At 39.0% G+C, this 10,796-nt stretch overlaps 1 long non-coding RNA gene across 1 annotated transcript; it reads right to left on the bottom strand.

Moving 5' to 3' along the window:
- Positions 1–7,144: 7,144 nt before the first annotated feature.
- LOC133656874 (uncharacterized) lies at positions 7,145–9,903 on the bottom strand. The gene is made up of 5 exons (XR_009827185.1): positions 9,821–9,903; positions 9,599–9,719; positions 9,467–9,520; positions 7,512–7,655; positions 7,145–7,260 (listed from the first exon to the last, which is right to left on the bottom strand). It is a non-coding gene; the product is annotated as an uncharacterized LOC133656874 (long non-coding RNA).
- Positions 9,904–10,796: the final 893 nt, after the last annotated feature.

The following is a 10,796-nucleotide window of genomic DNA, read 5'->3' as shown; positions in this document are numbered from 1 at the left end:
CATTGTTCCAATGTCCATTTCTCTGATGATGCAATTGTTGATGCTGATTGTTGATGACTGAAGTGTTGATACCAACCAAACCTAACCCCCCCCCCCCTCCATATCCCACACCCCGGATTGTAAATAATGTAAATAATTCAATGTATATACTCTGATGATTATCTTGTGTGATGACTGTATTATGATGTTAGTATATATTTGATAGTATATGTCTGTATCATGAATCAATTTAAGTGGACCCCGACTTAAACAAGTTAAAAAACGTATTCGGGTGTTACCATTTAGTGGTCAATTGTACGGAATATGTACTGTACTCTGCAATCTACTAATAAAAGTTTCAATCAATCAATCAATCAACAACATAGCTGTAAACCTGGCTTCACCTAAGGAAGGCACACGTGACATACACAAAGCCAAACCAGGCAGATTTGAATTGTTGTTTTGGGCAGTAGATGGGATCTTTGATCAAGACACAACTTACATTAAACTAAAATATTATTGTCTTTGTGCTCGACAAAAGAAAAGAAGTGAAAATATTTCATACTTGCCAACCCTCCTGAATTTCAGTGCCTCTCCCCGGGACAACCATTCTCCCCAATTTCTCCTGATTTCCAGCCGGATTAAGGCACGCCCCCTCCAGGTCCGTGCAGACCTGAGTGAGGACAGCCTGTCGTCACGTCCGCTTGGCCAACCAAAAAGTAACCACAGAACACTATACCGTGTAGTCGTATAGTGTTTTGGTTGGCCAACGGTTTACGTTGTATTGCGCACCCCCATCCCCTCCCCTTCCCACCCACACCCAGACACACACACACAGAGCGCAGAGGAAGAATCAGAAGCACGCCGCTGCAATAAAACACACTCAGATCTTCTGTTTCTAGCCGATACTACATCAAAAATAACGTAAAATAACGCAGTAACGCATCATGTAGTAACGGTAACTAAATTACTGAATATAAAAAATAACGCGTTAGATTACTAGTTACCGCCAAAACTAACGGCGTTATAGTAACGCGTTACTTAACGCGTCCCAACACTGCATATGAGTATTATTACGGTGTGTGTATAAGGTAAGACATATTATCTGGGGTTGTTATAAATTCCCTTTGTCAGTGATGAAGATAGAAGATAATGGTCCCTATTTAATATGTTAATTGATGAATATAATTGATTATATTGTTGTTGACGTAAGTAAGTTAATAATTTAGTCATGCACCTTTAAGTTGAGTCTATTTGAGTCAGGCAGTTTATCGGACAGCTATGTGTACATTTTCAGAGTCCTTGAGTCAGTGTGTTGAACAATGTGTATGTGAGGGCGTACTTAGCTGCTGCTGAAAAGGTTACACATAAAGAAGAAGTTGAAACGTAAAAAAGGTGTCTTTATTCTCTAACTGGAGTACGCTCACGGGTGAAGAGTCCCAGCACAACAACAACATCAGTTTATCCGCATGGTTCTTTAAAGTTAAAGTTAAAGTGCCAATGATTGTCACACACACTAGGTGCGGTGAAATTATCCTCTGCATTTGACCCATCCCCGCAGGGGAGCAGTGAGCAGCAGCAGTGGCCGCGCCCGGGATTCATTTGGTAATTTAACTCCCAATTACAACCCTTGATGCTGAGTGCCAAGCAGGGAGGTAATGGGTCCCATTTTTATAGTTTTTGGTATGACTTAGCCCGGGTTAGAACTCACGACCTACCGATGTCAGGGCAGACACTCTAACCACAGGGCCACTGAGCACTTAAGAGGCATTTTGTTTCGCAATATTATGCAAAAGCAACTTTTCTTACCTTATGATAGCTGCTGATTTCTATTTGGGATCTGCATTCCTGAAAAATTGTGCGTCCGCCTTTGTAGTCTGTGCTGACAACGTAGTTGATGAGCTTCTTATTTTTTCTCTATCTTCTTGCTATGGGACATTCATCCTCCGCTGTTGCCATTTCTAATATAAAGTAGTGTAAAGTTCCTGCTTATATCTGTCAGTAAACTCGCCATGAAAGCGCTAAAACATACCGGTGTAGTGAGTTTACATTATTCACCCAAGGAACTTTAGTTATTAGAGAGTTCCGGTCGGACGGTTTTTCACGGGACACATTTCTAGTGTTGTTTCCGGATGAGGAGATGCTGCTCCGTTATTGATTTAAGTAAAGTGTGAATGTCTTTAAAACAGTTAACTCCATCTTTTTACACTTCTTCCACTCCCGTCCTTGCACGCTACACCGCTACAACAAAGATGACGGGGAGAAGACGCTGCCGAAGGTGAGCCACGCACAGTAAATAAGACCGCCCGCAAAACGGCGCATCTGGAAGCGCCTGTCAGAAAGCGGCTTGAAGATGGTCTGTAAAACATAATCTATGCAACATTTTGACCAAAGAAACTCCATTACATGTTATGTAGACCACAAGGAAGTGTTTTCCATTTAGAAAAAAAAAATAATGATATGACTCCTTTAATGTGCCCTATAATCCGGTGCGCCTTATATATGAAAAAAGATAAAAAAATAGACCATTCATCGGCAGTGCACTTTATAATCCGGTGCGCTGTATGGTCCGAAAAATACGGTACACACGTGTAACAGATGCCAGTCAGTGTAGCTGTACAGTCAGACACCATAAGAGTTTACGTTGGACAGCGAGCTGACAGCTCATTGCCTAGCACTCTTGCCTCTCACTCAGCGGACTCTAGTTTGAGTTCAGGGCAAGACAAAGGGGTTGGGACCAGGTGGGTTACAAACGCACACGTCAGCTGCTAAATGATCATAAAGACTGTGATCTGATGCACTGTGCTGAACTGCACCACACCTACTGTAGGGATATGTATCTTCTACATTTAAATTGATACGGTACTGATGTTCGGCACTTTTGTGTGTTCATGTAGTAATACATACTAATTAATTTCATAATAAAATCTAAATGAGTTTTATCTAACATTTAACACTGAGCTGATAACAACAGCTGTGCTCTGAAGTTGTCATATCTTTTTTTCTGACACTTCTTTCAAGTATGCCCTAATTTTCGTTCGCCCGAGATGTGTTGTCTTAGTCAGAAAGTAGTCTTAGCCATTAAGTTAAATGTGCCAGTCATTTCTTTACTTGAGCCCGAGAAAGTGTTTAAGCTGTGAGTATTGTACTTATTACACACCAGCCGTTTGATTCCAACGGGCATCTTCGTTTGAATTACCAAATTGAGTGATGTGGACATCGCCATGGGAAATGAATGCAAATCAGTAGCATATATATGGCCTATCCATTTTAAATTAGCATCTAGCCAGCACATTTTAATAATTGGAGCCTAACCTTTTATTGCTTTCTATAAGACATGCGTGCTTTGTTTGTATGACAAATTGCAACATTACTTAGAGGGAGTCCACTGCAAATACACCTGTCTGTAACCGGGCCTGACGTCACAAGAAACAAAAATACCAAAATGTTGTCATGTAGGATTTAATGTGAATCGGTATTCGGTGGTACCAAGGCTAAACCCTGTCTTTCAATTCTAGTGACATCTCTTGGACCAGCTCTTGAAAGCCCAAATGGTTGGCTCGTGCAGAACTGACCAGGAATCAATCGTACGATGACTGCACAAAAGGCAGCATTATGTATTTTCAGTGTCTATTACAATTTCTTGTTTAAATGATGAAAGGGATTAAAATTAGTTGTTAATAACCACAGAAACATTTTCAACCCAAGAAAATGCATTAACAGGGGCTCTTTACACCAAATATTTAGTATAAAAAATGCAATGTTTCATGAGAATGATCTACACTGTCCTTCATTTTCAATTGATTTGGTATACATTAGTAAGGCTAATGAGGATGTGTTGCATATTATTGACGGGTTGCTCCACAAAATTCCTTAATTTTTGATGGGCCGATAAACAATATTTTAACATTCAGTGACAGCTGCATTGAAATTTGGGATTGGTGGCAGTCCTTAAAGCAGCACTATGGAGCCTTTGTGTGTCTAATCATGCTATTTTGTTGCAGTGAAAAGTGGAGGCTATGCATTTGCATTATATTCAGCCAATTGTCAGGTGGAGAAGCATGGCTCAGACGGTAGAACGATTGTCCAGGAGCCTGTCACTCGTACAAATCCAGCTTCTGTCACCCTCGTCACTTCTGTTGTGTCCTTGGGCAAGACACTTCACCCACCTTGATCGCAGTGCCAACCACACTGGTGTATGTATGTGTGTGGCAGGGCTCCCTTGCAAAAAAAGATTATTTAATCTCAGTGAGTCTTTCCTCCGTAAATCAAGGCTTTAAAGTCTTGAAGTTTAAAAAAATGCTATTTAATACTGTTACTGTCATGATCTGTGGTCTGGATCATTATTTTGTTATTTTCTGTTAGTTTTAAGACTCCATAGTTCCTGTTTTTGTGCACCCTTGTTTGTTTTAGTTTTCATGACGACTTATGATTTTCACCTGCCTCTTGCGTTCGGGACACACGTGTCTCTAATCAAGAGACCAGTATTTAAGCCTGTCTTTGCCTGTCAGTCGGGCTGGCGTCATTGCTCGTGTCATGCGATTGTTTGCTTCATGCCTTGCCAAGTAAGTTTTGTTTATTCATGCCACAGTTAGCATAAACTATGGACAGGGCAAAAACTCGCTAAGTGTTAGCTTTTGATTCCTGCGCCAAGTTGTACCTTCGCCTTGTGCGCCTTTTTTTTTTGTACCTATTTGAGAGTCAAGATTAAATCATGTTCCTACCCATAGCAAAGCAAAATTGAAGATGAGATCTCATGTATGTCTTATATACATCTCCTAGACATAAAAGAGCACTAATCGAGACCAAAGTAGTTTTCTCATTCTTCTCAGATGTATCTCCTGAGAAATAAGGCTCACAGTGAGCACTGTGAGAGATCTCAAAGTTGTCTAACAGTTATCTCTTTTCCCGATTTCAACTAAGACCAAAATGAGAGATGAATGAGCTGGTCTCCAATATGTCTCAAGTTTGTCTCAGTGAGAGATATACATGGTTTTGTTTCTCACTACTCACTGTTTGAGTTCTCAGATGTCTCTTTTCTATTTCGGCAAAAAGAAAATTGATGAGTATTGGTTTCAATATGTCTCAATGATGTCTCAGTGAGAGATATACTTGGTTTTGTCTCTCACTGCTCACCATTTGAGTTGTCAGATATGCCTCTTTTCTATCTTAGGAAAAATAAATTAAAAATAAATGTTAATTGGCACAATTTAATTATACCTCAATCATACTCCTGTTTATCTCATGCCAACATTTGGAGAAAATAATTAATTCAGGCAATATGGATATATGGTCTGTAATATATATATGGTTTATTTGCATAATGTTCTACTTAATGTGTTGATTTCTTATACACACGCCATGTACAGTAACTCAGTGACTACAATTGTGAGATTTAAAACTGAACCCAAACAATACTGTTATGATCACAAGACCCTTTTTAAGACCTTCTAACATTAGTGAACTTTCTAGAGCAGTGGTTCTCAAACTCTTTTCACAAAGTACCACTTCAGAAAACATTTGGCTCTCCAACCACCATGATAAGGACTAATATTAAAATACAGTAGCGTAGTAGGCCTAAATATTCATTAAAAAAGACAGTGGTTTTATTTAACAAGTACATTTTAATATATTGGCCACTGAAATATTACAGACAATGCAAAAACGTAATCAACAATGATACTCCATATACAGTATGTATTTACAGACTTTTACAGCATCCACGGCAACATCACAACGGTGTGTATTTTCAGAGCATTTATAACAATGATCAAATATTTGATTTGTGGCTTCTTAGGCCAGTTCGGTTCTTAATTAGTTAAAACTTTTCAAGTGTGTTTGGGAAATGAACTGCAAACACAATGCCAGGCATAGATATGAAGTCAAGGAAAACAACTTTACCCAATATGTCTTTCAAGCATACTACTGTACTGGCAAGAGGTTTCCAATAGGGGAATAACATGACTGCATGTACCATTTGTTACACTATCTTGCAGCAAAAAAAACCTGCATGTTTAAATTCACGAACGAGGGCCCATTTGGCACATGATTGTGCTATGGTAAAGAAGAAATCAATCTGTCCATACTTTGTTTGTCCGTCATTTGAAAAAAAAAACTGTAAAATTGTTTCTTCTATTACCTTTACCATAGTGTTTGGATGTGAGATAATTTCTCTTAACTTGTGCCCTGTGAAAGATGCTTACTGTTCCAGAATTGATGCAGTGACCAGCATGTATTTGCAATGCAGAGAGGTGAACTGTGTCCAATAAAAGTTCACTAGATGCTCCATATAGTTAAATCCTAGACAAATGTTTGTTTTCCTGACAGAAACTATCATCTTTAGTCATATGTCCGTAAAATTCAGCTATGACATTCCCTGGTTTAATAGTTTGTGAAATAACAGGAATAGACTGCACAAGTTTGACTACATTTACCATCTGCATAGGTATATTTTGAGTACCATGTATGAGCCTTAACAAATATCCATTTTTGTCTTCATCTGTGTTCCAAGTAAGTGAGATGTTTTTAGGGTCACTAAGAGGACCACCCTATCGACAAGCTGTTTGTAAACTTCTGCATCATATATATCTTCAATGTTGTTAGCATCTGCCTTCTTTCTGCTTAATCTAAAGTTAAGCTTCTCCTGAAAACCTGGCTTGAGGAACAATGACCTTATTTGAGCCTTAATTGGAACCTCTATAAAGGATGAGGATCTTTCTTCTGACACACTGGTCCCACAAGACAGGCATTTTATTTGTTTACTTTCTAATGGCCCAAAACAATTACTGCAGTATTTATGTAATAAAATAGGCGATGATGCAGAGCGGGATAAAAAAAAAGTTTTTGAACTTCTGCACACTGTTTAAGCAGTCTGCATTCAGACTATCGAGACAAAGCAACTTGAACATTTTCAGCAAATCGCTTAGGGCCTTATCAGTCACTTTATGACAGTTTACATAACCCATGATGATCAGAAGGCACTCTGCCACGGTTACTGATGCATTGTCATATATTGGTTTGTCTGTTGTGTCCTTGATATTTGACTCTTCTGCACACTCCTCACTCAAACTATCTTCAAATCCTTCATTAAACATATGTCTGTCATTGTACATCCAATCTCTCCCCTATCAGGGAGAGATTCCTCAAATGATTGAGATGGCTCATACTCAGCATCAACATGTAGTTCAGTTGTTAGGCCATCAGGAGGATCTATGAGGGCTGATCTGGAAAATGGTTTTCCATTGTCTTTGATAGAGTCAATAGTAGAAATATTTCCATGTGCTGAAATTAAAATAGAATAAAAATCATTAAAGGTTTTTTATAACATTTTGTCACAAGGCAAAACGTACAACATCTCAGCATATCGCTCACATTCTTACACTCAAAAGTTTGTCATATTTTAGCAGGATCAATCAATCAATCAATGTTTATTTATATAGCCCTAAATCACAAGTGTCTCAAAGGGCTGTAATATGCTTTGTGACAAAATTCACAACAAAACATTAGTCAGACACAGAAGACGGTGGGTGTACCTGGCAGGTAGGGAGAGGCTTGATGTTCTAGAGTGGTACATCCTGCATGGACACCTGGAGGTTGGATGTGTTCCATTTGAAGAGCAGTGTTTTTGGCTCTTTCAGGAGGCACTGCCTCCTGCAGTGTTCCCCTGCTGCTACCTCCTGACACAAAGAAGAGGAACCAAAAAACTCTAAAGATTAAAATAATTAAAAGAAAAGAAGAAAACTTGCAAAACAAGAAATAAGTTGACATAAATTGAACACATTATACAAATCCAGCTAATGGAATGCATTTACTTTTTTCCCACATCTTGATCGCATTGTAGTTCACGTTTTCATATCTTCTGTGTATGTGGTAACACATAATCCACAGTATTAAATGTAACTCATCACAATACAACACGCACTATAAAAAGGAAGTGTGGATCTTCGGTGATAAACAATGCCAATGATTAGTACATACACAGCAGCAAACCAAACCTATGAGAAAGGATCTTGACGAGGGATGCAAATTATTGTAAATATTGCGTTATTTTGGTTTCAAAATTCTCACAATAATGCAGTGATGTGTGACGCTATAAAACGAGAACTCCCGTCAGTGTGTTTTTTTCTGACAATATTAAGTAGGCTGATCTGAGAAGTAAACTCGATCTCCCATGATAACCAGTGTGGGACAACAAAGTTCAAACAGGGGACATTATATAGGGGCGAAAAAGAGGAAGTGTGCAGGAGTGACGGGAACGTTTGTGCTTCGTAGATCGGAGGAATTGTTGCTGTGAAATATTTGTGCCTATAACTGCCATGTTAGATTAAACTAAAATAAAGTCTGCATACTGCAAGGTAAAGCATGCCACATTCATCCCGACCATTTCCAAGTCGACCCAGAGCCGTTGCAGCTCACCAGAGGAAATGCGCCTGGTAGGAACGCGGACATGCACAAAATAAGAAATTTGCCCACACTACACACCACAATGTCTACAATAAGTTAGGGAATATGAGTAATATATTAGAATGAGTTATATGTTAGAACCTGGAAAATATCGTTGATGTGAAACCAAGACGCCAGAAGGGAAAATATTCATTTGTGAAGTATTTACATGATTAAAAGTCAAATTATTAGTTAACTCCTAAGAATCAGTATTTTATAAACTAATATAAAAATGTCCACTTCAAAGGACAGTTTCTTAGGAAGTTAAAAGTTTAAAGACACTAAACAGCAGTGATGTAACAATATCAAAATGTCATATCACCGTTACTGTGACCAAAATGATCACTGTTTGCATTATCATCGCAGTATTGTTGAATGTGCTCAAAAAGTAATCATACCCACTCTCATACCAAGTTGTATTAAAAAAAACCTTACCAGACACACAATATAGTTTCTTGGCAGAATAAACATTGTTGTTTTACATTTGTTACACTGGATGTTTACTGTTTATGTCAGTTTAAAGACACTTATTTGAAAGTTTTGGTTTGTCTTTGTGTGTTACTTGAAATTCTGGATGATTCTGCACCATTCCTTTGCACTTAAAATACCTGTTTATAATAATAAATAGGACTACAACATATGAACATTATGTTTGTGTTCAATTACAGTATACTGTAAGTGTGTTTATCCTAAACATTCCTGCCACTTCATTTAACACACTTTGACATTTTTGTAACAATATCTTACCATGGCTTTAACACTGACGATATCATACCGTGAAATTTTGATATCGTTACATCCCTAATCATGACCTAATGTTACTTACCAGCCTTAACTTGAAGATGAAAGGTTCAAAGAAGATTAATTACACATGCTGAGATAACTCATATTCCAAGTTTCATTCTTCATACGTAATGCTACTGTAATCAGGGTAATGCTTGTTCCTGACAAACTGTGGACAGCTTTTTATCCATCTATCTGGTCTGTAAATCTCAATCAGAACTTATTCACATAAACAAAGAACATGCATATACATATAACTTACTTAGACATTGCTCATCAGTCTCCACATTCACATGGTGGCTGCAGGACGGAATGACTGCAGGAAGAAAAATAAAGTATCACATATTATATCTGCTGCCAGTTTAATGCCCCACCACTATGCCAGTCTACTCACCAATTGTGCAGTCATTGATCGTTTATTTGAGTCGACTTCTTTACCAGTTCTTCTCCATCGTTTTCCAGGTTTTCGTTTTGTCATTTCAACACTCCAATACTGTCAAGACCGGAACAGGACTCTGGACACAGATGCAGGAGTTTGACAACAAATATTTATTATAAACAAGGGAAAGGGTCAAAAAGGGAAGAAACTTAACAGGCTACCAAAAGCCGAGCTTACCTAATCTCTAAACCAGGGGTCACCAACGCGGTGCCCGCGGGTACCAGGTCGCCCGTAAGGACCAGATGAGTCGCCCGCGGGCCTGTTCTATAAAAAAAAAAAAAAAAAATATATATATATATATATATATATATATATATATATATATATATATATTTTTTTTTTTTAAATTTAATTAAATCTACATAGAAAAAACACAAGATACACTTTCAATCAGTGCATCAACCCAAACAACCTCCCCCATGCACACTCATCCACACCCACTCACACAAAAGGGGTTATTTCTTTCTGCTACCAATCAATCAATCAATCAAATGTTTATTTATATAGCCCTAAATCACAAGTGTCTCAAAGGGCTGTACAAGCCACAACGACATCCTCGGTACAGAGCCCACATACGGGCAAGGAAAAACTCACCCCAGTGGGACGTCGGTGAATGACTATGAGAAACCTTGGAGAGGACCGCATATGTGGGTAACCCCCCCTCTCTAGGGGAGACCGAAAGCAACGGATGTCGAGTGGGTCTGACATAACATTGTGAAAGTCCAGTCCACAGTGGATCCAACACATCAGCGGGAGTCCAGTCCACAGCGGGGCCAACAGGAAACCATCCCGAGCGGAGACGGGTCAGCAGCGCAGAGATGTCCCCAACCGATGCACAGGCTAGTGGTCCACCCGGGGTCCCGACTCTGGACAGCCAGCACTTCATCCATGGCCACCGGACCTATGCAACTCCCCCTCGCAAGGGACAGGGGAGAAGAGGAGAGAAGAAAAGAAACAGCAGATCAACTGGTCTAAAAAAGGGGGGGTCTATTTAAAGGCTAGATTATACAAATGAGTTTTAAGATGGGACTTAAATGCTTCTACTGAGGTAGCATCTCTAACTGGGCATTCCAGAGTACTGGAGCCCGAATAGAAAACGCTCTATAGCCCGCAGACTTTTTTTTGGCTATGGGAATCACTAATAAGCCGGAGT

Source organism: Entelurus aequoreus, linkage group LG09, assembly GCF_033978785.1.
Source record: "Entelurus aequoreus isolate RoL-2023_Sb linkage group LG09, RoL_Eaeq_v1.1, whole genome shotgun sequence".
NCBI lineage: Eukaryota > Metazoa > Chordata > Actinopteri > Syngnathiformes > Syngnathidae > Entelurus > Entelurus aequoreus.
This window is presented reverse-complemented; position numbering and strand designations above follow the sequence as displayed.